Source organism: Sitophilus oryzae, unplaced genomic scaffold (genome assembly GCF_002938485.1).
Source record: "Sitophilus oryzae breed Bouriz unplaced genomic scaffold, Soryzae_2.0 scaffold_1440_pilon_pilon, whole genome shotgun sequence".
NCBI classification, from domain to species: Eukaryota; Metazoa; Arthropoda; class Insecta; order Coleoptera; family Curculionidae; genus Sitophilus; species Sitophilus oryzae.
Window position 1 is genome coordinate 1,678,293 of NW_022146105.1, and position 26,155 is coordinate 1,704,447.

General features: G+C 32.2%; 1 protein-coding gene across 1 annotated transcript in view; it reads right to left on the reverse strand.

The window, feature by feature from the left end:
* The window catches only part of LOC115876720 (steroid receptor seven-up, isoforms B/C), a 62,840-nt gene that overhangs the window by 1,214 nt on the left and 35,471 nt on the right, over positions 1 to 26,155 (reverse strand). The gene's annotated exons all lie outside the window — the stretch shown is intronic.

Consider the following 26,155-nt stretch of genomic DNA (forward strand, 5'->3'; position numbering starts at 1 on the left):
GTTTGGGGAAAAGTGGAAACCAATTTACAGCAGAACTCAAGAACCTGGAAGACTCTATCCGTAACCTGGAATGGGAATCCTCTAACGGTCTAAGACACTCGAAGAAATTTCTCAGAACTACCGAGCAAAATCAAAGATTTAAGTAAGAACAATCTTCGGATTGTCACGGGGTTTTTATCAAGACCCTTTCTCCTCAGTTAACCCCTCACTAGATTAAAGCCAAGAAACAACGACTAATGCAGATTCTGTGGGGAAAGTGGGAAAACACCAGAACACCTCATCGCTGAGTGCGCTGAGACGATAACCATTCGTGCCATAAACTTTGGTACTACTGATTTCAAAAAGGGGGACATAATAGATTTATAAGGTGGCGGTGGTTAACTCTCCCCCTTTCCATACAATTTACAATGTTTGGAGAATCTGTTCAATATAAATATATAGTTCTTTCTGTGTAGATAAATCTCAATTAGCAGCTATAGAGCGCGGCATTAATTTAAACCCGATGAGCAGGAAATTGTGGTGACAAAATCGTACTTATCGTAAACTAGATCCCGCTTATTCAAATGAAGCGATGTTACAGAGGCAATGTCAAAAGGTGACAAGACTCATATACATATATAACTCATAGAAATACGTATTGTATGAGTATTGGGATGGTTAGAATTATTTTTTTAGTAGAAGAATCAATTAAGAACACTTGCAGGATAAATAATATTAATTAGATAGATGGTTAAACTCATTCAACGAGCATTTAGCTCAGCAGCAATATAAAACAACAGAAACAAATAGCATTTTCGATTGCGTTGTTGGACAAATCGATTGTAATTACCGTGAATAAATCTTCTCATCTAGTAACCAGTAGGGAGCTGATTATCCCATGTATCTAAATGTCTGGTCTGGTTAAATCGGCGTTCGTTTGTCTCAATGACCTATTCGTTTGTTTTCTTTTATATTTTCCTAGTAGAATGCTGTCTTTCAATCTTTCTGGCTGTTCTTTATTATTCGACATCTGTCTGAGTCGTTTGTGTTTGATTGTGGTGTCAAATATTTTTAAATTTATCCCGTTAGCTCCAAACGTTTTTTAATCAAACAATTATTTATTATTAGAGTTTTAGTTCCTCTTCTCTCTTCTATAGAATACCTCTTTCTAATGATGTGTTAGTTGCTGTTCTTTTGAGCTTGCAACCGTCTACAGTTTTAAAAGGGCTTTTTTGTCTTTGTTTATCAGGTGTTTTGTAAATTTTGTCCGTTGATTTTTTGATCACTCACTGTTTTGTGACATTTTTATAATTGCTGGTCGCAGATGGGTTCTGGATTTTTATCTATGACCCCAGGATTTTAGATTATCACACACATTTTACCGGTATATCGTTCAATTTTACTTAAAAATAAACGTTTTCCTATACCTATTCAAATATCTTGTACTAATTGGCTGTATGGAAAATTTAGTTTATCTATGGTTGTTTCCAATAAAATACGCAATAATAATAAGTTGCAAAATAAATAATAATAAGTTGCAAAAGCCGCCTTATCCATTTAAAAAAAATACCTAATGACATATATTAATAGTGGGGCCCTGAAATCTACATAAACATAGTCCTAAACAAGTCCAGAGACTAGCATGTGTTTGCATCACAGGAGCCATGAGAACCTGTCCAACAGCAGCAATGGAGGTCATTCTAGATCTAACACCACTGCACATTGTCATTGGTAGATATGCCAATGCGACAATGATTAGAATGGTCACTAACGGAATTAGTACTGGGAGAATTGTCAGATCAGGGGCTTGGAACACCCTCAAAAAGGAAATACCACTTCTGCAACTCTCAGTGGACGATATGCCAAGAACGTACAACTTTGACAAACATATCAATGTAGTATTGAGCAATAAGAAGGATTGGAAGAGCGAAACGCTTGCCCAGCAGTTAAAAGACCATACTATAACTTGGTATACTGATGCTTCCAAAACCAATACGGGAACAGGGATCGGAGTGTTTGGGCCGACAGCTAATTACTACGAACCAATGGGCACTTACCCTAGTATCCTACAGGCAGAAATCTACGCTATCGAGAGATGCGTACAACTTATCTTAGATAGGAACTATCGGAAACAAGAAATAGCCATCTTATCTGATAGTCAAGCAGCGCTAAAGGCGATCAACTCAGTATCAATCACTTCGAAATTGGTCAAAGAATGCATAGAGAAGCTGAATAAATTAGGCAAAGAAAACAAAGTCCTCCTACACTGAGTGCCTGCTTACCAAGGGATAGAAGGCAATGAAAAAGCAAATAATCTAGCTAGGAAAGGAGCGAACACTCCACTAACTGGACCAGAACCGTTCTGCTTTCCAAGTGGTAACCAACTCAAGGCGGAACTCAAGAACTTGGAAGATTCCATCCGCAACCTGGAATGGAAATCTTGCAATGGTCTAAGACACTGAAGAAGTTTCTGAGGGCTTATGATCAAGAAAAATCACAGATCTTCCTGGGTCTGAGTAAGAACAATCTTTTTAACAGGACACTGTCTCCTCAATGAACACCTCAGTAGATTGAAACTAGGAAGAAACGGCGAATGCAGATTCTGTGGGGAAGATGGTGAAACACCAGTACACCTCATCACTGAGTGCGCCGAGACGACAACCATTCGTGCCATGAATTTTGGTACGACTGATATTGGAGATGGAGAACTACCCTCTATAAAACCGTCCCAGATACTAGCTTTTGTCAAAGCCCTGGGACTGTATGATGAGTTATGATTCAAGAAAGGGGGACACAATGGATCTGTAAGGTCGAAGTGATTAACCCCCCTCCCACTCATTCTAATTCTAGTCCTAAACTGCAGCAAAAGTCGCCTGTTCCTATATAAAATTCACTACAAATTACGTTACTTCAGAAAAATCCGTCTTATCCAGTTAGATTTTGCTTTTTATTGTCATTATTGTTGCAAATCTCGCATTTTTTCATAGGCTTTTTTCACAAATATAATACCGTATGATCGAATAAAAACAGCGTCAGCGATGGCTATGAAATGAAGATAGCTGTCATTTTATATGTAAATTTATATAGGAAATGCCATGGATCGTCATTTCCAAGCCAACTGGACGCCGTTTTTATTCGATCATACGGTATTACTACTGACGTCTTATCCATTTCAAATCCCTTCATAATTTTAATAAAATAGCATATCAAAATAAAAACACTAAATCACCACAATACACCAAAACACTTTTACTTTTACACATGTGTGTCTTGTGTAAAAGTAAAAGTGTTTTGGTGTATTGTGGTGATTTAGTGTTTTTATTTTGCTGTATAACACCAAAGGTTCCAACCCTCAACTGTAATATTTAAAATAGCATATATTTAAAGAATCAAGTTAGGATACAAATATATCTAGGATATCTTGCTGTAGGAAAACCCGCAATATGCATCATACTTGCAACAAAACCCGCTTTTTTCGAAAATTTCTAAAAAAACGAGATACAAAACAATGATTCCATTAAACGGACACGATTTTTTTTTAAATAACTGTTAAAACATTTACTAAAACAGTTTTTGCATATTATCTTGAAACAGTGTTTTTGGAATACGACGGGTTTTACAACTTGACGCCTCATTTCTAGATGTCAACTGGATAAATTTTTTTTTGAATGAACCGAAATGAATAGGAGCAATCGAATTAAAAAAACCGACGCCATTAGCATAGCAAAGAGTAAGTTAATTACATTTCCAGTCCAAGAATAGCTTGAAAAATTCTTGACCCCCGGTTTATTCGTTTGACACTCAACTAAAAATAAGCCGGAGTAAAGTGCAATTGTCTCATACTTTTCCATGTTCCTTGTTTTAGTTTTGTTGCAGCTCAGAAAACATTCCTCTCAGCTGCCGTATCTCTCTCCCTCTCTCACACGCTCTGTCGTTCATTCTTAAGATCCAATTGAATTTAATTTACAGTAGCTGCCATTATTAAAACATTTCTGTAACCGATGTAATTAATTAAGAAAGACAGACTATGCTAATCCGTGTTCATCAATTTTTAATGGCCATTGGGACAATTAAAACTTTCTAATATTAAAACATTTTATGTTGGCAAGACTTTGCTTTATAGCCTGGCGCGGATTGAGCAAAGTTTCTGCTTAATACTTTCAATTGTCCACGTTTTCTAAAGTTTGCCTCGCAAGGATGCCTTTCATTTTCTCTTTTCCATCAACGTATTTTAACGGCTTATTTCTAACTTTGCTATTACTTTACATTTTTAATTTTTCGAAATTTTTACGTCAGATACCTATACCTTTTTGTTTCCTTATCCCTTCACCAGAATGTTTTATTGTACGCATTAATGTACAGGGTGTCCCATTTTAGTTGAAATCATACGGTATCTCCGTTATTCGTGAAGATAGAAGGGTGCGGTTTGCACAAACCTATGCCACTTTTTTGTCAAACGAAAAATGCCGTGAACAAATTTTCATAGCCCTCTTCGTTTCTGAGTTGCAGGGTCTTTTTAAAAATTTTGCAATTTGGGACACCCCCTGTATCTCTGTTATTGTTAAAGGTATCGAGAAGGTGAAAACTGTTTATTGTAGGACATTTTACGTAGAATACAGTGGCGTTGTCTGTTATTCTACGAAAATAATATTTTTAAAGATATGAACTAAAGTTATGTTTTCTTAAATGGAACACCCTGTATATTTATAAATTATATGATCTGGCTTGCTATAAGTTTCTCAAAAATATATATCACTCTATATTTATTTTCATTATTTAGTGCAATATTTAAAAAAATATATATTAAAAGATCAAATCTTATTAGTAGGTCATGATTGATAATAAAAGAAACTAAATAATTATTAAAAGTATACTGCTATCTGTCTCTTGTTTTATTTTGAGAGCCACTAATAAATTCTTTATATATTAGGGAAACTTAACTATTTACCGCTGTTTGTAAATCTTGGAAGCTATCGTATCGGGACTTTTAAATATTCCTTTAGCTAATTTACGTGAAATATACTTTCAGCAAGATGGGGCTCCCCCTCACAACTTAACTTACAACGAAAATACTCGAATTTTGTTAAATTATTATTTCTCAAATCAATGAATTAAACCAATGAATACATACATATGATGGCCTCTCTTATCCCCGGATTTGTGTTCTCTATTTTGGGGATTTTTGAAATATGAAATATATCGTGACAACTAACACAATGTCGAACACCTGGAAAATGCTTTAATAATGCAAGCTTTTAGATATTTGCAAACCCATCCCGTTATAATAAATTCCATTATGAAAAAAGAAAAATATATTCAGAGATTCAGGGGTAACAGTTCAAAAGTAAAATATATCAATTCCAAATAAAATTTTAATATTTGTATGAGTATTTTCATTTTTTTATTTTTAAACACCATTTTGATTTTTTGTTATTTATCACGGCATATTAATAAGAAAATGATATATGTTAAATATTGCAGTAAATAGTGAAAATAATTATAGAGTGATATATATTTTTGAGAAGCTCATAGCAAGGCGGATCATATGATTTATAAATATACAGAGTGTTCTATTTGAAAAAACATAACTTTAGATCATATCTTCAAAAATATTTTTTCGTAGAAAAACAGACTACGTAACTGTATTCTACGTAAAAAGTTCTAAAAGAATCAGTTTTTAACTTCTCGATATCATCCATAATAACGGAGATACGGGGGCTGTCCCAAATTGCAAAATTTTCGAAAAGACCCTGTAGCTCAGAAACGAAAAGGGCTGTGAAAATTTTGTTGACAGCATCTTCGGTTTGACAAAAAAGCGGTACAGGTTTGTGCAAACCGCATCCTCCTATCTTTACTAATAACGGTGATACCGTATGATTTCAACGAAAATGGAACACCCTGTACAGTGTTTTACTCTATGCATTAATGTACTATACATTAATGTACATTTTGTTACTGCATATAAGTTACTTATATAACAAAAGTTAATATACAACAACCTTCTAAATTTTTAGATCAGAGTTGTTAAGAGATAAACAGAATAAGGGCACATTTAGGAACAGCTGCTTAGGGTGTCGGAGATAAAGATATAGTTGTAATATGTAAAAATTTGTAAGCGTTTCACGCCCCGTTTGAGAAATTTGATACGGCGAATACCTAAAACGTGTAAAATGACTTCTCCGCCTCTCGAACTGTACAAAAGTTAAGAAATGGTCAGCGACAAATGCATAAGGTCCAGATGTTTGAGGCGAGTCGTTAAGACATGATATTTGTAGCTCGTGTAACTTACATAAAGGTCATTTATTGTGTGTATAGCCTCCCTAATATCACCTTTTATACCCCATTTAAGAAAAACATACAAGATTAGACGTTAGATGCGTTTTGGGACAACGATAATTAAAATTATTTTATAGATATTTTTTTCGATAATATATTCAAAATTTCTTTAAATATTACATTTTTTTGTTATATTCTTGCTCGGTATTTTTTTAATTTATTCGATAGAAAATGACACTCTGAATAGAATGACAATTATAATTTGCGGTTGCAAATATGCTAATGAGCCATCCTCGTTCCATTTGAAAAAACTGAGATATGATTAAATATACGATTTTGGCATTTTCTGGCTAGGACAAGACACTAAAAACATTAAAGGATCAAATCTATTTTTCCAAGGCTCCTTGATTAAGAATTAGTGTTCTGAACATAGCCATGGCACTCTAGATTGTAATTTTAAATAAAAAAAATTATTAAGCGAGAATGTCAAAAGTTGACATTTGATATGTCATTCTATTCAGAATGTTATTTTCTATCGAATAAAGTAAAAAAAAACCGAGGGTGACATTTAAAAATCAAAAGTTTTAGTCATTTCCGGTGAAACAGGAAGTGACTCAAAAACAATTCAATACGTCGATCAATCCTAACTTATGTCATATACTAACATACCAAATCTCGTTTTTTTATCTGAAAAACTAAAAAAGTTATAGGGGTGAGTCACTTTTGAGACGCACCCGGTATATTTATAATATTATAAAAAGAGTTTTAATTCCATTATTATGTTTTTAGAAAGTTTGTTTCTTTTAGATCAATATTCATAAATTTGTTATAACAGTATTAGCTTTGTTAAAAAAGTTTCAAGCCTAAAACAATCTTCTCCGAATAAAACCAAATGCATAACCCCTTACTGCCAAGTTTTTAAAGCTTGTAAAAGTATAAAGCTCTGGCAAATTGCCTTTATTACCCTCATCAACGAATCAAAGGCCAACAGATAACGTTATTTCTTGTTGAAATAAATATTTCCCGAAGAATTTACTGGAATAAACACAAAAATTAAAGAAAATACAAATAATAAATCTGCACAAAAACGTAAAAGGTGCGTATTAAATTATCATTAAACCTCTTTTTTGATTAGTTAATTTGGGCATAATATTATGCAAATGATAGGAACAATCGAAAAGGTTTTTTTACTTTTCGTCGGTGCCATTGTGTTTTAATTCGCTTCGTTTAATGCAAATTTAAAAGTTTTCCAAATTATTCTATCTCCGCTTTTAGGAATTTATTAATACATAAACAAAAATATATTTACAATTCAAAGTAAGCATGTTTTAATAGACACGGCATCTGAGTTATTATGAATTATGAAGATTTCGACGCTGGCATTTTCGAAGAGAAAAAAATCAGTTCGGTGGCAAAAAGTGCGGACTGTTTTGTTATGCACCCCACCGGCTCTTAACTCTGGCACTATTTCATTCTGATTTATCTGCACTTCGAGAAAAGAATCGAAAAAACTAGCCAAAATCAATCAAGCATTTACTTTAAGATGGAGTCTGCAAAAGATATACTGCCCCAGGGTCAACTTTAGGTCACAGCGTCCGTACTAGCACTTCCCACTTGTTTTTGTTTTTAATTTTTAACTTTCAAATATTTCTTTGTTTTTTGGCTTATCTCATTCAGCAAGTTTCTTTTGTTGTTATTTCTTCTAACGAAATTCAGAAGCATAATGCTTCTGCTCTTCCATTTAACTCTCGTTATAAAGAGCATGGAACATGTCTGTATGTCACACTGTCTCAGAGAACTTCCATTTGTTTTTTTGTTCCTACAGTATGTCCCCGGTCCCCGGATTGTCTTTACAAAAAGAAATTTTTTGTTATTGTTGACATTTTCAGAAAAATGCATTCTTCTCTCGCATCTATACAAGCTCTTCACTAGGATTATCAACAACCGACTGTCTACGAAATTAGATTCCTATCAGCCAATAGAACAGGCAGGCTTTCGAAAAGGTTTTTTAGTACCATCGATCATCTACAAACAATTAAAACAGTCATTGAAAAAACAACAGAATACAATATACCTCTACATTTGGCATTTGTAGACTACCAAAAAGCCTTTGACAGCATCGAAACCTGGTCATTTCTAGCTGCAATGGAGGACGCAAGAATTGATTCCAGATACTATTCCATTATTAAAAATATCTATGATAGTGCAACCTTCCAAGTTAAATTAGATGATGACCTCAAAACAGAAAAAATACCACTCGGCAAGGGCGTGAGACAAGGAGATACCATCTCTCCCAAGTTATTTACACTGACACTGGAAAATGTCTTCAAGAAATTAGAATGGGAAAATAGAGGTCTAAACATCGATGGGGTACACCTTAGCCATCTGAGGTTCGCAGACGATATTGTCTTGCTGAGCACCGACATTCAAGAACTGAAACACCTGCTAAATGAGCTAAATGACCAATCCCAGAAAATTGGCTTTAAAATGAATTTGAAAAAGACCAAGATAATGAGCAACAATATCCATAACATTACCGTTGACAACGTTATTATTGAAAACGTAGACCATTATATATATATTTAGGTCATAAAATCAAGCTGGGCAAGGAAAACCAAAATACGGAGATCAAACGCAGGATCCATTTGGCATGGGTAGCATTTGGAAATATGAGCAATATTTTCAAGGATAAAAAGGTGCCCATGAACCTAAAGAAAAAAGCTTACGACAGCTGCATTCTACCTGTGCTTACGTATGGCTTAGAGACTATGTCAATTACTCGAAAAACAGCAGAACAAATACGAGTAGCACAAAGAGCCATGGAAAGAATCATGTTGGGAGTCAATATTAGAGAAAAAAATACGGAATACCCACATACGTCAAAAAACAAAATTAATAGATGTCGTTAAAAGAGTGGCAAGTCTGAAGTGGCAATGGATAGGACATGTGGCAAGACAGGATTCAGACCGATGGCCCCAAAAAGTAATCCTATGGAGACCTAGGGAAACAACCAGGAGTATGGGCCGACCAAAAAAGAGATGGGTCGATGACGTCAGGGCAGTGGCGGGAAGACAATGGATAAGATTGGCTAGAGATCGCGAAGCATGGAAAAACCTAGAAGAGGCCTATATCCAACACAGGCTGAGAAAGAAGAAGAAGAAGCATTCTTCATAAAAAGTTTTGCTTGTTCTAAAATGGTTAATCCCGTTTATACTTTTCCAAATTTCCAAAAAATTAAGAAAAACATGAAAATATAGTTGATTTTTTTCCTAAAAATCAAAACGCGTTTCTATGGTAATATAACTTCGTTTTCATTATTTGATAGATTGTTTTTCATAGAATTTTAATTGAAGTTTTTTTTTGGTGTTTTGTAATGGTGAAGCACAAAATTTATTTAGTTCAATGCTACTTCTGATACTTTAACAATAGCAAAGAATATGACGTTAATCAAAAAGGGGTATATTTTTTATATAGATTTGAGCAGCGATGAAAAGTTTTTATATTAGTTAGTATTTCTTTTCGTAGTTTAAAGAATTGAAGCTAGTCGTGTTAGAGACAATTAAGAACAAGTGTTACCAGCAATTCCTCCTTGTCGGTAATTACTGATATATAGCGAAGTTTAATTGTTTAAAAACACCAGCTGCATCTCCAACCTCCAATTGCGCAATGGTAATTAAAGGCATCATGAAGAAACTGAACTACAAATTTATTTAGTTTTGTCACGATGAATCATAGAACGATTAAGAGATGAGAATTCATGTGAATTATTCTATCTTAACAGATTTTATTTTTTATTCGCATTTTCTTTTCTAAAAGTAATATGTATAAATAGAGGAAAAGAGGGTAATGTGGAATACTGTTGGTAATTTGGAATACCCACTTATTATTGAAGCTATGCGTGGCGCTGTCTCTTTAAATATGGTATAAACTAATAATATGGTGTGAACAAATAATTTGCATGTTACGTCGACACAGATTTTTTGCACATTTTTTTTTCGTTAATGAAAAATCCATTTAAATTACTTTAAATACTTTGAAACAACTACTATTCCAAAATACCTTCACTTGCTCTACTAATTAAAATCAATATTTTGGTATTATCAAGAGATGAGAACTGGCGAGAAAAACCTGTCAAAGGAATGACGTATGATCCCCGTCCCTTCCGAGAGACAATGAGGTTATCTTGGAGGCCCCCAAAAATCAAATCAAAATCTTTTATCGATTTTTACTATCTTGACATATAACCGCGCGATCCCCTCGTGGCCCTTTGCCACTTTATGAATCAGAATGCGTGCGGGGTAGTTTTGTTATAATAGCGGTGCGGTGCAAAGTGCGAATCTGTGGCCGCTTTTAATTTTTAGGGATGTCGCCGCCCTTCCAGCCGCCGAATTCGTTTGGAAAAGGGTGAATAATCTGCTTCTCTCTTGTAGGCGTCATGTCACACTTACGAGCGGTGGTTCCTCATCCGATTTTGTTATGTTTAAAGTCCTTAGTCGAATTTAACCCTCGTATTTGAAGTCAGACAGGGCGGTAATACCGCGCATTTTATTCCTTTTTTATTTTCGACTAGAATATTCAATTTAAATAATGTCTAAATTTGAAACCTTTGTGGCCTGTTTGTTAGAGGAGAATAGTCACTCTATAACATGTATAAAAGAGATCCAATATACAGGGTGAGTTTTAAATAAGTGCAAATATTTTCAGGGCTGGTAGATTTCGATAAAAAAACATTTTTTCTTTTTACTGTTTTCAAAAAAAAGTCCAAAATAACGAGTTATTTTACTATGAAAATTAAAAAAAATGGATTTTTTCCTTAAATTTTGAGAACCACCGGATCTTTTCTGGATTTTCTTTCTTGTAAATTTAATCTACTACCTATGTTGCCATATTATCAAGAAATTATGATTTTGAAAAACCCTCATAGACGTGTTTTTGGGACCGAAATATACTGCCAAAACCAAACTAAAAATATTTGCACTTATTTAAGACCCACCCTGTATATACAAGCAAAATAGAAACAAAGTTTTTCTAAAGTATGATTTGTATAGATATGAAGACAGATAAAGATATAATACAGACCTCTATAGCAATAGACATAAAGACAGATAACAAGTTTCGAGTCTTAAATTAGTGCAAATATATTTAGGGGTATATTTCGATCCCAGAAACAATTATAATTTTTTTTTCGCGAAAAAAAGATTTTGAAACTTTGGAATTTTTTGAAAAAAATTTTGGAATTTAGTTTTTAGTTAAAAACAGAATTTCTTGATAATATGGCAACATAGGTAGTAGATTAAATTTGTAAGAAATAAAACCCAGAAAAGATCCAGTGGCTAGGTTAGGTTCAAAATTTAAGAAAAAAATATTTTTTTGCTTAAAAATTTTGCAATTGCTTAAAGATTTTTTCTTGGAAAATAAAAGTACAAAATACTAACTTAAAAAAAACATTTTTATTGTAAATTCCACAAATCATGAACTTTATAATTGATAAAAAAGCTCATAACCTCCAAGCACAGCTTTTTCAAAAAAAAAAACAAGAAGGTGAAACTTAAAAATATAAACAAGCCTCAACTTAATCAACTTTAAAAATTTTCAGTTTAACTGTGGTTATGTGCACTTATTTAAGACTCGTCCTGTATATCAATAGTTAAAAATATTTAAAAAATAATACGGTTAATAAAATCTGACAGATTTTTCTTATAGCCTACCTAGTCGTAATCAAAGCTAATGAGAGGAAATTATTCAGAACAGGACGGAAAAAATAATCGCCACATTATTTTCCACCAGCACGTTAAAACGATTCTCTTTTATAAAAAGCGCTTAGTTGCATCTTGCCGGGATGGCGAGTGGCAAAAGACCTCCCCCTGCGATCTCGGGATCGAACAATTGTAATTTGATGCCCGGTATACTCACCAAAAAATAAAGAATTACCCCCTCACCCTCGCATAAAAGGACTTGTTGTAATATGGTTTTCTGCCAGTGTTATGTCCTACCCCATGTAGGCACAGAACCGTAACAGTTTCGTTTGATTATATATCTGTATTTTTTTATTATTTTTCTTATTTTTATCTCTATAATCTTTTTATATATATATATATATATATATATATATATATATATATATATATATATATATATATATATATATATATATATATATATATATATATATATATAAATACTATAAAAATACGTTAAAAACATTAATAAAATATAGCAGCGTGTGTAGGGATGCTAACAAAAGGGCCCAATAAGGTCTCAACGGTCTTGTGAAAGACCTATGATACCAATAACACCTGGGTTGAAGATCGGTCCTTAAACATGCAATGCATCCCAATAACCTCTATTGTTATTAATCGATACACTATGACTGGGATGGATATATCGGTATATATATATATTATGTTTTAATAATTTTTTATCTGTGACAATAAACAATTTTAGTAAATTATTTTATTAAAAAGTGTTTACTTTTATACACTACACTTATCAAAATACGTTAAAAACATTAATAAAATATAGCAGCGTGTGTAAGGATGCTAACAAAAGGGCCCAATAGGTCTCAACGGTCTTGTGAAAAGACCGCTGACACCGATAACACCTTATCGTTGAAGATCGGTCCTTAAACATGCAATGCATCCCTTAATAACCTCTATTGTTATTAATCGATACACTATGACTGGGATGGATATATCAGTATATTTTATATTATGTTTAATAATTTTTAACTGTGACAATAAACAATTTTAGTAAATTATTTTATTAAAAAGTGTTTACTTTTTTATACTACATTTTTTTCCTTCTGAAAGCTACAGATATTACTAATAGATTCTTTTTTATATCTAATTATTTCTAATGAAGACTACAATATTCATAAAATGATTCCTTAGAACACAATCATTATTATAATGTTTCTTAAAGGATACAGAAATTGAAAATTTTCGAGGTAGTGCATGAATGAAAATTCGTCTTCATTTCTTTAAAACTAAAGAAATAATTTTAGGTGCATAAAATTGAAATAATATTTGAAAGCAACCTATAATGTTATTTTAAGAAATTTATTTCAAAGTTATTACCAAAAATGAACAAAGGTACATAGTTCTGATAGCAAATAACAGATCTAATTATAACTGTTTTTAATTAGTAGTATGTTTTTAGCATGTTTTCAAGAAAGATTTTTTTCTCATCAGATTGTACAGGGTTTTCAGGTAGATTTAGTGCCATACTGCAGCCTGTAAGAGTTAAAAACGAAATAAAAATTGAAAGACGATCAGAAAATAAACAAAAATCTATAAGTTCACTTTTTTCTAATGAAACACTCTGTATATTTTAAAATCTCTTTCTAACAGAATGATAGTTTCCTTCTGATTTCAAATGTATATAATTTGTGTATATTTGTGTGAATTAATACTAAACAGCTAAAATATTTGAATCAGAAGAAAAATATTTTTCAAAAGAGTGAAGGTATAATTTTTTCTTACATTTGTAATCGTTTTTTCATTATTTTTATTTCACTTTCTGCATACAAGAGGTTTTACAGAAGATTCTGTAAGGTTTTACAGAATTTCAGTTGGATAGGTAAGCCTGCAGGTAAGGCACTAAATATCTCTGTTCATTATTTAGGCCGAATTTATTGCTGTTTTTTTTAATCGTTTCTGTAGTATTTTAGGTCTCTCACCGATCAGAGAAATATTTAGTTACATTTTATGAAGTGCCAGGAAATAAAATTAGGCACGCCCATGCTAAAAATTCCTTTAATAATAATTCCCATGTTCATCTTTTGTTTCGTTCTGATCGAGGTTGCTTCAACTGTCAGTAATCCTGTGAACCTTCGCGCCGGAAAGTGTTAAACGCTGTCAGTCATCTCGTATGCTGATGTGTCCAACTGACCGAATGCTTTCGGCTTTTCACGCACGGCCGAAGGGGGCTCGCGGAGCCCCATCACCGTCGCGTTGATGTCCGGTGCACGACGCCTAACGAATTATCGGCCCCCCGGCTCACTCATACATGCGCGACAGCAAACAACATTTGAATACGAAAATCAATTAGGACCCGCTGTATTTTGGCGCCATTCTCAATTTGCGATACAGTACTCTAACGAGATAAGAATTTAAATATGTCCATCTAGAGGGACATTTGAATTTTGGTCAGTGGCTAAAGGTGGCCCCATACGTGCAGGTTTTTCTGAAGGCAAAGACGGCCTTGCGGATTTTGTTTAAATGCATTGCACCCACAACGGACTGAGATTTGTTGATATATGTACGTTTTCAGCTGACGTCTTTGAGTATTTTATTTTATTTTCTGTAGAAACTTCTCAAGTTTTATTTAATGACAGCATCTTGTGGGGCCACTTGGTTTAACCTCTTTCAGTTTTTCTGTCGATCTTGTATTATCTGGTATGTCTGTCAAGAGGAAAAACTTTTTTATTATTGACATTTTAAATAAAATGCATTCTACATAAATATGTTTGCTTGTTCTAAAATGGTTAATCCCGTTTATACTTTTTTAAATATCACCGTTTGAGATAAAATAAAAAAAGTGAAAATATCGTTGAATTTAAGTCCTAAAAATCAAAACGCGTTTCTATTTTCTATGGTAATATAATTTCGCTTTTCTTCTTTGATAGATATTGATAGAATTTTAATTAACGTCATATTTCTTGCTGTTTTAAAATGTCAAAGAAGCGTAATATTTATTTAGTTCAGTGCTAGGGAAAGGGTGATAATAGTTATCAGAAAATAAGAACAGCAAAAAATATGACTTTAATCAAAATGAATAACCATCTATCAAAGAATGAAATCGAAATTATATTACCACAGAAACGGACTTAGTCAACCATATTTTCATGTTCTTTTTTTAATTTTCTCTCAAACGGTATGGAAATTTGGAAAAAGAAAAACAATTGATTTTTTTCTAAAGAATAAAATTTTCTCAAAATATCAATAATAAAAAAGTTTTTCTTTTCTAAAAAAAAGTCCAAAGACAATCTGGGGACATACTGTATATCAGGATTCAAATTTAAATCTCATAAAAAATAAACGTGTCTATAATTAAGTGTGCTGTTTTTATGTCATTTTTTTAGTGTTACGCCAATGATGTAGGTAATAGATTTTATCTGATCCAGAATCGTTGTAGGCCGTTGCGGCTGGCCCCCAACCTCGAGAATTTCGATATTATTGTACTTATTTATTAGGCAAAACCTGGACCGGGGTGCCGAGATCATGTAAATTGATATCTTATCTGAGAGCAACCCTTGTACCGTTTGTTAGTTGGGGTCTCTCTGTGGTCGAGTGATAATTTGATATATTACTCTAAACCAAGGTGCTTCGTTCTTTATTTATGCGTTCAGGATTTCCACAAAACTTTGCCGCTGTTCAGATTTGGTCTGACTTTGTCCATTTTTTATGTGTCTGGACTTTTTAAAAATAAACTCTCTAAACTTAAAAAAATATATATACTTTGCTGGAAATTAATGAATCGATTTTGGTCAGGTCACCGATTTTGATGAAACTTCTGTTATTTACTAAATAAAATGTAGTCGATTTTGACCTTACGAGTTCAATATGACCTGTACGGAGCATTATGGCTAACATCAAAAATTGATCAAAAACAAGGGTTCGAAAAATTAAGTTTCTTACTAAATCAAAACGCTTAAGTCTTTAAACCATTATATATTCCAAATCTACATAAAATTTCCTACAAATGCTGAAATTTTCATAATTTTACACGTAGGTTTACTGTTTTCCTAAGAGCCTTGAAAATTTGTAAAAAATAGCAAAAAATGGGCAAATTTTCGACATTTTCCATAAATATACTGATGAAATTTGTCGATTTTGGTCAGGTCACCGATTTTAAAGAAACTTCTGTTATTTACTAACTAAATGACGTAGGACACAAAAATGTAGGCCATTTTGGCCTTACGAGTTTAGTATGAACTGTACGTAATATTAAAGCTAACATGAAGAATCGCTCAAAAACAACGGTTCGAAAAATTAAGTTGCTTACGAAACTAAAAAACTTAAGCCTTTAAACCATTACACGCTCTAAATTTACATAAACTTTTCTACAAATGCTAAAATTTTCATAATTTTACGACTAGATTTACTACTTTCGTAAGGGCCTTGAAAATGTGTAAAAAATAGCCAAAAATAGACAATTTTCGACTTTTTTTCATATATTTTGAAATTTTCATAATTATTTTACGAGCAGGTTTACCGCTTTCCTGAGGCTTGAAAACTTGAAAAAATAGCCAAAATTTTTTGAAAAAAATATTATGGAATACAGAAGAAGATTTTAAATGATCCAAAATTAGTAATAAAGAGAAATTAAAAGAAAATCTGAACGAGTGATGTGGGCTGCGAGAGTTTGTCTCTCTATAAACTGGGAAAAGGAAAAGCACGGAGTTACGATTGCTATAAATCCTTACTAATAGCTCGACAACAATGGCAGTGCTAGTCCTCGTGCAGTTTCATCGGTACGCCTTTTCAGTGTAGTCCACCCACATGCTACGTTTACCTAAAACTGTGCCAACTTACATTATTTATTATTGGCTGCTACTTGTTATTTGCCATTTTTGTCCCTAGCTCATTTGCATACAGAAACAGATTCAGTAGTACATAATTTCAAAAACAATCTAGACTTTTTTTACACTTACTTAAATAAAAATATATTTAAACACTATGTTGACGGGGACTAAAATGCAAAGGCATGGTTTTCATGTAAAAATTCCAAAAAAAACGTTAGTGTCTTTTTTAAAAACGAATATCTCCAAAAGAAATAAAGCTATTAAAATGAACCCAAAATAAACTATCGAAAAAAGATGCACCTAGGCGATAAAATTATTTTCAAACTCCTTGCTTTTTTAACATATTCCACAGGGTGTTCCAAACTTTCGCCATAATAACAACATTTTGTTTTCCCTCGTATAATTGACAGATGTGAGAACCATAATTTTTAATTTAGAAAGAGGTGCTAAAAAGTCAAATAATTTTTGCTACAAATTGCTTGAAAGATCATCAAAATCGGTCCACTAGAACACAATATATAAAACTTTAAAAAACAGATTTAAAATATCATATATACCGCCAGTTTTATCGGATTTAAAAATTCAAATTGACAAACATCACAGTTCTTTATGTCCAAGTTAACGGCGAAGACTAAGAAGAAACGGCGAATGCAGATTCTGTGGGGAAGATGGTGAAACACCAGTACACCTCATCACTGAGTGCACCGAGACGACAACCATTCGTGCCATGAATTTTGGTACGACTGATATTGGAGATGGAGAACTACCCTCTATAAAACCGTCCCAGATACTGGCTTTTGTCAAAGCCCTGGGACTGTATGATGAGTTATGATTCAAGAAAGGGGGACACAATGGATCTGTAGGGGAGAGCGGGTACAATTGTAACGCGGTACAAATGTAACAGGTACCATAACTTTTTTAAATTCAAATACATTATTATGGCACCTGGTCAGTTATTCAAATTCAAGACTCAGTACAATCTGACGACAGTTGAGACTTTTGCAATGGTGCAGTGACATAACAATAGAGCTATATCTATTTATCGACACAAAAGCAAAACTTAAGCCATTTTATCAGTTCTTAAATAACTATCATATCTGATAGTTTACAGTCAATGTAGGTATATACTTTTGTAGCCTATGCATGTATATTTAACATGATATGGTTCAGTTTAAGGTAAATTTTGCTCTAGTTTTTTAATTTCAATAAAAGTGCAGGGTTGTCAGTTCGGTACAATTGTAACAATTGCAAAGGGTACTTCTGTAACATGTTACAGTGATACCTACCCATTGTTTCGTTAGATGTACTCATTTTTTTAATTAACATGCCTAAGTAAAAATAATTAATAGTGATAAGGGACCTACAAAACAACTTATAAAAAGAGCTGCGGATTTGGTTGTGAACGAAAATCTTGGATTTCGACAAGTTGCTAGAAGTTTGGACCTCTGTCATGTAACACTTTTCCGTTATTTAAAAAAAATACAAGCTGGTGAAACTCCTAAAGTGGTTACAATCCACATACTCGAATTTTATCCCCCGAACAAGAAAAAGCATTTTTGGAAAAAAGGGAAATTCGCAAGTTGATATTTTTTTAAAGTTTTTAATTATCTTGTTTTTAATATTGTATTTTTTATAGGCGCATTAGTTTTTTTTAGAACGCTGTTTGGAAAAATCTACGATTGTGACTAGGTTAGAATTATTCTTAGAAAAAATTCTATAGAATAGGTATAACTTTTAAGATTGTTGTCTGCACCAGTTTTTTCACATATTGTAAATAAAAGTTGGCATTCATTTTCTAGCAATTATTATTATTTGAATGCATCCAAATCATATCTTAACGTTTGTCAGATTCTAGGAGCTAACATTTTATTTGCTTCAGATGAAAAATCAATATACTAAACACGTTACATTTGTCCCTCCTCTATGTTACAACTGTACCACCGCGGGGTACAATTGTAACACATGTCATCACACCACTGTTGCCTTTTTTAAGACTACATAGGTGAATATACCTTCGATTTCTTATGTGCATTTTGATGATAAATGTCTAGGCTATCTAAAGATAATAAGTACACTTCGCGAAATTTCTCATTCTATTTTTGAAAAATAAATTTCTAAAAACTGTTACAACTGTACCCGCTCTCCCCTAAGGTCGAAGTGATTAACCCCCCTCCCACTCATTCTAAAATTCTAAAATTCTATGTCCAAGTTAAGGCCTTGGAGATTTTCTTTGTTTACATTTTTAAATTTCATATTACGTATTTTTTGTGGAAAATCTGTACTTGACTCTGTTTTCAACTTCTATCTTAAAACCTGTATAGGTACTTTATTTAAAATATATGAATATGATTGTATTAAAACAGAATTGCCCTAGTTCCAATATATACTTATTATTTTTGAAAAATGTTGTTCTGTTAAATCGAAAAAAATGCATTTAGTGATTATATCAAAACCAGGAAGGCCGGACAGGCGGTATATTTTTTGCAGAACTATTATCTCCGTAAAATACAACAAGCCATAAAGATGAACTGTTCACGAAGCCGGTACAATATCGTGTCCGAGTACTCTATGGGTACTTCATTAGAAAACAGTTCTAATAACGGCAGTAAAATTTTATAGTTGGATATTTTGCGCTAAATGCGGTATAATCCTAGGTCTGTGTAATTTTCTTAAAGATAAACCCCATCATTAGATTAATGTTAAAGACGAGAGTGTATTTTGCTCTTCCTAGATTACGTTCTGCGGTAAATTGTAGACTTCATCTAGCGCTCAGGGAAAACGCTAGCTGTACTGACACGGTAAAGGTTATCTCAGGTTCTTTCTTTTTGAATTTAATTAGAAAATTACTTCAAAAGAGACCCTCTTCAAGAGTTTCTTAATTTCTTTGAACTAACTACACTTGTAAATACAAGTTTTGAAATGAATAAAATACACTAGTTTATGTAGATTATACAAATAATACATTTTCTCTGTCATGAAAAATCATGCGGAAACAAGGGTTCGAAAAATTAAGTTTCTTACAAAATCAGAAAAAGCCTTTAATCGTTATATGTATATTCTAAATCTACATAAAATGTCCTACAAATTCTGAAAGTTTTATAATTTTATAAAATAGGCAAAAATGGTAATTTTTTCGACTTTCTTCCATACATGAAAGTTATTGATTTTGGTGAGGTTTCCTATTTTAGTAAAACTTCTGTTATGTACTAATTAAATGGCGTAGAACACAAAAATGAAGGCCATTTTGGCCTTACGAGTTCAGTATGATATGTACGTAACATTATAGCTAACATGAAAAATCGTTCAAAAACAAGGGTTCGAAAAATTAATTTTCTTAAAAAAAAGTCTTAAGCTTTTATACCGTTATATATTCTAAACCTACATAAAGTTTCCTATAAATACTGAAATTTTCATAATTTTACGAGTAGGTGTTTTGAGGATCTTGAAAACTTGTAAAAAATAGCCAAAAATGGTGAATTTTTGGCTATTGAATGCATATACTCATGAAATTTGTCGATTTTGGTCAGGTCACCAATTTTGATGAAACTCCTATTATTTACTAATTAGAATATGAAAATATAGGCCATTTTGGCCTTACGAGTTCAGTATGAGCTTTACAGGGTGGGTCAAATTCGCTTTTAAATGGAAACACCCTTTTGTATAGGAGATAGACGAAAACTAATATCGGTGTCTGAGCTCAATTTTCATCAAAAACATTATGGTGAAAACCGCACATCAATATCTGTTACCGTTTCGGAGTTACGGGGTGTTATTCAAAAATGTGCATTTTTGACAAATCACTGTAACTTTTTTGCTATGGAAAATGTTGTATTTCTATAAAGACATTTCCAAAGCATCTTTTTACGTAGAATTTAATGGTTTAAGTATAATTTTTTTAAGATTAATAATTTAAGAGTTATCAACAGAAAACTTGATTTTTTATTTGGGACACCCTCTATATTTTTAATTAACTGAAAAGAATTTAAAATTGCCTTTCCAAAAATATAGCACACTTGATATTTTGTTATAATCCCTTTCGAAATACAGAATTTTTAAAAGTTCGCCACTTTTAACTAGTAGGCTTTGGACCCCTTATTGATGATATGCCCTTATTGGAACTCGAAAACATATTTTTCCAGCAAGACGACGCACCGCCTCTGAATGCTGAAGTTATCAGGAAATTTTTGCAGCCAATTTCAAGAATAATTGGATAGCTAAACAAGATCCCTGCCGTTGGCCGTCGAGGCCGCCTGACTTAGTGCCCATGGATCTAATCCTATGGATATATTTGCGGAAGAATAAAGGTTCCTTATTCTTCCGTATAATCTAGACGACAAGAATTAAAAATACTTAGCAGTTATCAGAGGGTATCTTTAACCCCCACTGAGTTAATTTAATCCGCGAGAAATGTTCAAAAACTGCCCCGTCTGTCCATAACAGAAGGCGGTCGATATGTCGAATACCTGTACCAAAATCTCATGTCTTGGTTTGCTATTTATTTTTATTGTTATTAGATATAGTTTAAAATTGTTGATGTTGGTTAAATATATTTTAAATTGTTATAAAATTCTGCATCTCTCATAGCAAATATTAGTTTCGTTTTAATTGATGCTCACAGCTAGATTTTTTTTTGCATTACAGCCGGTGTCGTTCAAAGCCTACTTATTTAAAGTGGGCGAATTTTTATATACTCTATATTTCGAAGAGTAATCGAGCAAAATATCAAGTGTGTTATATTTTTGGAAAGGTAATTTTAAATTCTTTTCAATAAATTAAAAATATACAGGGTGTCCCATATAAAAAATAAAATTTTCTGTTGATAATCCTTAAAATATTAATTTTAAAAAAATTATGCTTAAACCATTAAATTCTATGTAAAAAAGTGCTTTGGAAATGTTTTCACAAAAATACAAAATTTTCCATAGAAAAAAAGTTACAGCGATTTGTTAAAAATGCATATTTTTGAAAAACACCCCGTAACTCATAAACGGTAACAGATATCGATATGCGGTTTTCACCATTATGTTTTTGATGGAAATTGAGCTCCAGATACCGAGATTAGTTTTCGTCTATCTCCTATAGAAAAGGGTGTTTCCATTTAAAAGCGTCGAATTTGACCCACTCTGTACATAGTATATTAGTAGCATTTTATCTTATCAATCATGAAAAATCGTACGAAAACAAGGGTTCGAAAAATTAAGTTTCTTACAAAACCAAAACACTTAAGCCTGTAAATCATTATATATTCTAAATCTACCTAAAAGTTCCTAAAAATTATGACATATATTTCATATTTTGAATCAACGGATATGGTATACTTCTTCAAGTTATATTATGTTTTTAGGCAAATTTGTATTAAAAAAGTTGTGTTTATAAAAAAAAAATTATAAATAACAATAAATAAATTCATTATAACGGTAATAAATAAGTCAAATAGATAATTTTATCAATCGTTAAGCAGAAAACTTTCGGGGAGGGTGGCAAGTCATTGATTTACCACATTACATCCCTCTAAAAAAATGGGACTGGAATAATTACATGCACGTTTTTCCCCCAACTTTTCATTGTTTTCTTTAAATTAACTTCTCTATTGTTGGACCAGTCTGTCAGGGGTCTCTGTTTAGTTACTTAGTTATCGGATACCCCAGCAAATAAATTTTTCCATTTTGAAAACAAAATGAATTGAAATCGGACTCTAAAAAAATCAATTGTCTTTGGAAAGTCATGAAAAATTTATACAAATTAAAATATTATACATATTTATTTGGGAAATATAATAGGTCTAAAAATACCATATAAAAAACGATGGCAAAACGTGGTCTTGCAATGACAATCGATTAATATTAATATACAAATAAATTTGATAAAATATAGATAAATATTAATAAGTCTGTATGTTTCGAATTAGAGTTCTAGCTGGACATTCTAGTTAACTAGGCACTACTTTTTACGAATTTTTGTCAAATCGAAATAAAAACATTAAAAAGAAAGGGCATGTGATATGTCATGTGGTCATTAATGATTATGATTTTTTCAAATGGGTTACCCTATATATAGGGTGATATCATTAATAGTTCCATTTGTGTGTATGAATTTTTCATAGTATACGAATTAAAATTTAAGAGTATAGTTATAGTTATGGGTAAATGTGGGACATAAAGTAATCTAGTTATAGAATAAGAAGTCCTGAAGATTTAAATAAATAATAAAACGACGAAAGTTTTATATTAGGGAATTTTTCAAATATAGACGAAGTGTCGACCGAGAAAAGGTTATGCATTTCTCTATTAAGGGTTAAGCTGTCCCTCTAGTATAATAAATTCCAACAATTAACCCCCTCGCGACCTTTGGAGCCTCAGAGGTAAAAGTCAGATCCAAGAGTATATCTTTTTAAATGTCGTAGGTAATCGGCAAATATCACTGGCATATGGTGAGTCGTCGGAAGGGCGAAAAAAGAAATAAAAAGCCGTTTTGCCACTTTATTCGATTTCCATATCACCCTGGGTGTGTTACACTTATATCGCATTACACCAAAATATAATATCCCCGAAGTTTATTGTGCTATATGATGCGATTTATGGCGACGGGGAGTTTCCTGCCTCTTTCTCACTCGCCTTTTTCCCTTGAACGGCCCTAAAAAGTGCATATTAGGGCATATCTCGGCATTAGTCATCCTACGACAGATTGTGCATTGGTAATTGCCGGCGGCAAGAATTATTATGATCACATGCGAGAAGTAATCTAATAAGCCTCGGAAAAGGTCTCTCTTAATTACGTAACTGACTTTACACGTGTTTGCTAAAAAACTGACAATTATCTACTAATTAAAAGACATATAATACGAAAATGTAGGCCATCTTGGCCTTACGAGTTTAGTATGGTATAGTAGGTGACATTAAAGCTAACATGAAAAATCGTGCGAAAACAAGGGTTCGAATAATTACGTTGCTTACAAAACCAAAATACTTAAGCCTTTAAATTATTATATACAGGGTGGTCCGAACTATATTCCGGAAACTTCGGTAGCCTATTCTGCAGATAAAAATAAGTAAAGAAGTTCCTATAAATGTATGTCCTAAAATATTTAGTTTCGGAGATTAAGATTTTCAGAATAATTTCTGAAGTAACGTCAACATTTAGATGAAAATTGGTAGATGGGTGTTTTTTGACATGAGAAATTTGATTTTGATGTCAATATGACTCCCATTTGTAGGTGGCGCCACCTACATGTGTTTTAACTGTTTTGAAGAGTATTAACTTTTCGTCGGTACCTGTATAAAACTACTGAGTAAAAAAATATACATATACGACTTTTTTTACATAAAAAATGTTTCTTGGTAAAAATCGCTACGAGTAATGGTTCTCGAGGTATTTGGAATCGGAATTATCAATACCTGTCATCATTGACATAAATTAAACATATGTTGACTAAATAGTTATTAGACTGAAATCATAAATTTGAAATCTTTTTGTGTCAATAGTTCATAAGAAACTGTTTAATCATCATTTTTTCGCAGAAAAACTTGATTAATTTAAAAAAATAAAAATTTATTATTTCAGTCAATTAACTATATTCAACGTGTGCTTATTTTTTGTCAATAATGACATGGTATTGACTATTTCCATTTTAAATATCTTGAGAACAGTTGCTCATAGCGATTTTTATGAAGAAACATTTTTTACATAAAAAGTCATGGAGATGTATATTTTTTTAGTCAATGCTTTTATACAGATACGGTCGAAAAGTTATTACTCTTCAAAACAGTTAAAACACATGTAGGTGGCGCCCCCTACAAATAGGAGTAATTTTGACATCTAAATCAAATTTCTCGTGTCACAAAACTCCCAGATACCAATTTTCAACCAAATATTGACGCTACCTCAGAAATTATTTGGAAAAAATCAAAATAAAAATGAAACTTCTACACCCTGTATCTCCGAAACTAAGCATTTTAGGACATACATTTATACGAACTTTTTTACTTATTTTGATCTGTAGAATATGCTGTCGAAGTTTCCGGAATACAGTTCGGACCACCCTGTATATTCTAAATCTACTTAAAATTCTCTACAAAATGCTGAATTTTTCATAATTTTATGAATAGGTTTACTATTTTTCTAAGGGTTTTGAGAATTTGTAAAAATTAGCCAAAAATGGTCAATTTTTCGACTTTTTTTCGTAGATAGTCGAAATTTGTTGATTTTAGTCAGGTCACCGATTTGAGGTAGAATACAAAAATGTAAGCCATTTTGGTCTTACGAGTCCAGTATGACATGTACGTAACATTTTATCTATCATGAAAAACTGTGCAAAAACAAGGATTCGAAAAATTAAGTTTCTTAAAAAACCAAAATAATTAAGCCTTTGAATAAAATTTCCTACAAATCCTGAAATTTTCATAATTTTAAGAGCAGGTTTTCTATTTGTCTAAGTACAGCTGGTTCCAATAAAATTGAATACGATTTAAAACATATTTTTATTATTTCGGGCAGTATATTCTATGATATCAATCACCCATTTCTCTACTCATGTCATGCTGACATTCTGAAAAATTTATTTGCCACTTTGTCAAAAACAAAGTTCTTTTATTCAATAATCACAATAACCTTAACATGTCAAAATACTTGACACATAAATATACACTGCTAAAATATTCGAAAAAAATTTGTAAAGAGTCGTATTCATTTTTTTTTGGAACCAGCTGTACATTGAAAACTTGTAAAAAATGACATTAACACAAATCATAAAATTGAAAACATCTAGAACAGATTTCAGATCTACGCCACCTTAATAGGACTTTGAACGTGACATATACAGTCTTGAGTGTGCTAGGCTGAGCGTGCATTGGAAGTTTCTAAATCTATAATATCTAAATCGGAGATTTTTTTCACATCATTGTTTCACAACGAGAACTATCGTTTAAAAATATTTTCAATATGGCTGCACTTCCGTAAATACCGGAAGTTCACAACAACTTTCTTATTTTAAATGGGTACCCCCATTTTTTATTGCATAAATCGTTTTTAAGTTATTTAAGATTTAGTTTTAAGGCATAATATTTTTTTATTTTATCTGGCTTCCTTTGACATTCAAAAATCAGAAAATTTGTTTCCTTCTGTCAGAAAACTAATTATTGGAATTTCGTATATTATAAATTCTGCGTAAAGCTTTATAAAGTGTATTTATAAAAATATATCTCGTATTTTCGCACTTTTAGGTATACTTTAAGAAAATTAAAATTGGCGAAATCTATTTAAAACTAAAATAAATGCACAGTGTAACTTTTACAATAATATGTAATAATGAAAAAAAAATATCGGACGTCCGTAAACTGAAAACTAGCTCATCTCAGCAAACAAAACGCGCACAGCAAG